The sequence below is a fragment of the Choloepus didactylus genome, chromosome 8 (assembly GCF_015220235.1).
Source record: "Choloepus didactylus isolate mChoDid1 chromosome 8, mChoDid1.pri, whole genome shotgun sequence".
Lineage (NCBI taxonomy): Eukaryota > Metazoa > Chordata > Mammalia > Pilosa > Megalonychidae > Choloepus > Choloepus didactylus.
In genome coordinates this window covers 26,654,526-26,659,653 of record NC_051314.1, presented here as the reverse complement: position 1 = coordinate 26,659,653, position 5,128 = coordinate 26,654,526, and the positions used below count along the sequence as shown (strand labels likewise).

General features: G+C 41.7%; 1 pseudogene; it reads right to left on the bottom strand.

Moving 5' to 3' along the window:
• Positions 1-3,532: 3,532 nt before the first annotated feature.
• Positions 3,533-4,905, bottom strand: LOC119542579 (annotated as a pseudogene).
• Between the last annotated feature and the right edge of the window lie 223 nt (positions 4,906-5,128).

Here is a 5,128-nt window from a genome sequence, read left to right as displayed (position 1 = left end):
TAATGAGACTCTGTGCATTTCTAAGTTTTCATAAAGCATTACACTGTTATCATATGTGTGGCCAGGATAAACAGTTCCCTGAACTTAAAAGGTAAAAACAAGACCCTTGCTATTTTACATTTTTAAAAAATTATAAATGTATATGTATGCACACACAGATATATACACATTACACAGAGGGAACTTTCCATAATCCAATAGGAGGCCATTTCCTTTTTAGCAAAGGTTCCCATTACAGTATTTCAGGAGCTATTTAAGAATCATATACTTATTTACCACCTGGTTTGGACAAAATTGCCATAAAAAGACACTGATATAGATAATTTTCTTCCTCAAGGTAAAGACAATGCTTAATTTAGGAAGTTGTTCCCTTGAGATTGCACAGTACAAAGTATCATTTAGTTAAATTTAAAAGCTTTTAAAGAAAACATTTAGATCCATACAGAGAGGGTAAAAAAGTATCTGTCAGAAATCAAGTATATAGCCAGGACACCGGCTATACCACAATTCAAAATCTTTTAAACCCAATCATACTGCTTGTTACTGTTTTATCATATATTGCCCATCCCTGAGAGTAAAGATTTTATCATTTTAATTTTTAAAAATTCAATAAATTTTACCTTGATAATAAAAATGATGTTTAAGATTTTTTTCCAAAATATAAACAAAACTCTATTCCATTTTAGTCAAAAAATGATAAATGCTCTTTGCAAAGACTACCATTCATAAAAATTCAAAATACTTGTATCTCAATCAATAGTAATCTGTGTTTTTACTAAGTCATTTTTTTATTTGCCATTCATATACCACTCATTCCTTCATAACATTCTTCTGTAATTCTTGTTAATAGGAGCATTTATTAGGCAATGAAGGAAAAGTACAATAAAAAATGTAAAGGAATTCTGAAGTGAGGTCTATGTATTTCTGTGGCAAAAGGGAGTTTGGACATAATCTGAATACCATCCAAGAAAAGCAAAAATATCTTTGAAAGAAAGTGTCTTAGTTTGCTAATGCTAGAGAATGCAAAACACCAGAGATGGATAGGCTTTTATAAAACGGGGGTTTATTTCACTAAACAATTACAGTCTTAAGGCCACAAAGCATCCAAGGTAACACCTCAGCAATCGGGTACCTTCACCGGAGGATGGCCAGTGGTGTCCGGAAAACCTCTGTTAGCTAGGAAGGCAGCAGGCGTCTGCTCCAAAGCTCCGGCCTCAAAACAGCTTTCTCCCAGGACGTTCCTTTCTAGCAAGCTTGCTTCTCTTCAAAACATCACTCCCAGCTGCACTCTCTTTCTTCCCCCCGAGTCAGCTCATTTATATAGCTCCACCGATCAAGGCCCACCCTGAATGGGCAGGGCCACGCCTCCATGGGAACATCTCATCAGAATCATTGCCCACAGCTGGGTGGGGCACATTCCAAGCAAATCCAACCATCACCAAAACTTCTGCCCCACACAAGACTACAAAGATAATGGCATTTGGGGGACACAATACACTCAAACCGGCACATTCCACCCCCTGGAACCCCAAATGGCATTATCTTTCCAAATACAAAATACATTCATTCCACAATACCACAAAAACTTAAATCATTTCAGTAACAAAAGTTAAGCACAAAATCCCATCAAAATCAATTTAGGCATGGTCAGTCCCAAGGCACAATCTTTCTTTAGCTGTGGATCTGTGAACTTAGAACAAGTTACGTGCTTCCAATATACAAAGGAGGGACATTCATAGGATAAACATTCCCATTGCCATAAGGAGAAACAGTAAGGAAAACAGGGTTAACAGGAGCAAAACAGTTCTTAAAACCCGCAGGACAAACTCCATTAGATTTCAAAGTCCAAGAGTCATTTACAGAACAATGTTGCATCCTTGGGGCTTGAGAGAGTGGGAGCCTAACCCTTCCCAAGGGCCTTTTCGGCAGCCCGTTCCTCTCCAAACACTTAGGTGAGTGCTCCAACATTTCCACACATTGGGGAGACCACCTTCTCGGCTCCACCCTCCTAAAACCTTGGGGCAGCTCCCGGATTCCCTTCCATCTCCGGGGCACATGCTCAACCCCTTCAGAACAGTGTGGTGGCAGCCAGGCTCTCCTCAATTCCCTGGGAATGTGCTCCACCCTCTTTGGGACCTGAGGTGGCAAAACTCTACCAGAGCATCGAGGCGGAAAGCCCGCCCTCAACCTCCAGGGCAAACTCACCCTTTCCATGCATGTGGGCTGCTCCGCTCTCCCAGCCCGAGACCTCCTGACTCCAGACCTCAACCTCCATGGCTCTGTCTTTGAAGAGATTTTTCCTTTAATTTTTTCCTTGTCTGTCTCCTCCAGTCCAGACCGGCAATGGCTCTGTCTATAAAGATCTCGCAAAAATTCTGTTGGCTTCGCATGAAGCATGCAGGGGTCAAAGCCATCAGACAATAGGACTTTCCACAAATCCTTTCTGCTTAACTCCTTTTCCAATCTTGGCTTGTACTGAAATGGCGGCTGGGTTCCATGTTTGGTTACATCCTCATGTTGGGCTGTAGCTTCTGGGATTCCACCCCCTGGAAGCCTGTAATTTTCCAAGCCATTAACTTCTGGTTTCTTTGAACCCAAGAGTTCAGTTCTAAGTTTATCTCTCTCTGCTCGCATTTTACTATAAGCTGCAAGGAGAAGCCAGGATATGTCCTCCACATGTAGTCTGGAGATCTCCTCAGCTAAGTATTCCAGGTCATTGCTTCCAGATTCTTCCTTCCATCTGAGACCAGGACTCAATTTTGCCAAATTTTGTGCCACTTTAAAACAAGGATCACCTTTCTTCCAGTTTGCAACAACACATTCATCATTTCTGCTCAAGTCCTCATCAGAAGTATCTTTAGAATTCATATTTCCACAAACAGTCTCTTTAAAGCAGTTTTGGCCTTTTCTATCAAGCTCCTCACAATTCTTCCAGAGTCTTCCCCTTATCCATTTGAAAAGCCGTTCCAACATGTTTGGTATTTGCAGACTCAGCAGCAAAAGCACCCCACTTCTCTGGTACCAAAATCTGTCTTAGTTTGCTAATGCTGGAGAATGCAAAACACCAGAGATGGATAGGCTTTTATAAAACGGGGGTTTATTTCACTAAACAATTACAGTCTTAAGGCCACAAAGCATCCAAAGTAACACCTCAGCAATTGGGTACCTTCACCGGAGGACGGCCAGCGGTGTCCGGAAAACCTCTGTTAGCTAGGAAGGCAGCTGGCGTCTGCTGCAAAGCTCCGGCCTCAAAACTTCTTTCTCCCAGGACGTTCCTTTCTAGCAAGCTTGCTTCTCTTCAAAACATTACTCCCAGCTGCACTCTCTTTCTTCCCCCAGAGTCAGCTCATTTATATAGCTCCACCGATAAGGGCCCACCCTGAATGGGTGGGGCCACACCTCCATGAGAACATCTCATCAGAATCATTGCCCACAGCTGGGTGGGGCACATTCCAAGCAAATCCAACCATCATCAAAACTTCTGCCCCACACAAGACTACAAAGATAATGGCATTTGAGGGACACAATACACTCAAACCGGCACAGAAGGAATACGTATGGTAAACCTTACCCTTACTGCTTTGGTTTTACCTTCTTGGCCAAAATCTTCTGTCAACTTACTTAATTTCAACAAATCATGCTCATTGACTGTAGGTTTTGTGCAAGATAGTGACAATAACATATCTGACATGGAAAAAACTGGCTCCAAAAGTTTATCCCCAGGGACATCCATCCATGTCATTTCAAGGCACCATGATCACCTGAAGAACGGGCATTAGCAGATCATCTATGATGTCATTAGGCTCAGCTTTTAAAGGTCTGAGAACCTTTTTAAAATAAGTGGCTGACTGTTCTTTTCTAACAGACTGCATAAGTGCAGTAAGTATAGTGATACTTCTATCTGTCCCTGAGTGATAATCAGTTTTTTTCCCAAAGTTCTCATAAATCTGTTTCGGTTAGAATGTTTTGAGTGGTCCTTAAAAACAATTCTGACACTGCTGCTTGGTTGTGGTCTGCAGGAAAAGGAATGTAAATTCATTTCTCAAATCTTCACTTAATGGCAGAATCCAGAACCTAGGGTATATTTGTAGCTTCCAGAACCAAATTTCCATCATTGTCTGCACCAACCCTTTGCACTTGAACTAGGAACTCTGTCTTAATTCGGTATGCGGCTTCACATTCATTTTCACTTTTTGAACCACAGAGAGAATCACTTTCATCAATGAAGATAATGGAAGGTTTGTTCTCTCTGGCAAGTTGGAATAAATTCGTAACTAACATTTCACTTTCACCTGCCCGCCTAGAAAAAAAGTCAGAGGAAAGTATTGAAAAAAAAATGTTGAGTTGTTTGTATCCATCACTATAGCTTTGGCTAAATAGGATTTTCCTATCCCAAGTTGCCCAAATTATAGAATGCCCCTCCAAGGTGTTCTCTTGCCCATAAAAAGATGAGGAAATTTAATGGGCAATGTCACAGTATCCTTATGTGCTTCTTTAGCTTCCTCCAGACCAGCCGCATCACTCCATTTCACATATGGTTGCCTGTAACAATGGCACCTTAGTGTTTATCCTGTAGTTTCTTTTTAAAGGTCGTCAGATTCTCCTTCCCCATCACTGTCATTTGCCATCTCATCTGCTGGACTTGGTTTTCCCTTTTCCACTGACTTCTGCAGTTTTTTCTCTTTCTTTTTCAGGTACTGCTTTAGTTTCTCTGCTCTATCCAGATATTCTGTACATTTTTGCCTTGATATTTTGCTTGGCTTTATCATCTTGTGCTTTATATTTAAATACTGTACAGCATTTGATAGAGTTGAAGGACTTCTTCATAGTTCCCATCTTTGTTTTCGTGCACCTCTTTCTTGGCAGTTTTATTGCTATCTGGAGGTTGGGTGAAGTGGATACCATGTCAGAGGTCCAAGGCGGCTCCCTGGGGAGGAATGAGGGATGAAGATGCCAATGGTAATGACATTGAATCACAACCAGTGTGGCCCCAGATAAGCGGAAGCTGGTGGACCTCCAACCCTGAGTAGCTCCTTCCCTTGCGGAACTTGGGAAAGCACATCCAGCTCCACGAGCCCCCAGACCCTCCTTCCAATCTATGGGTTTTGACAAATGAACACACTCATAA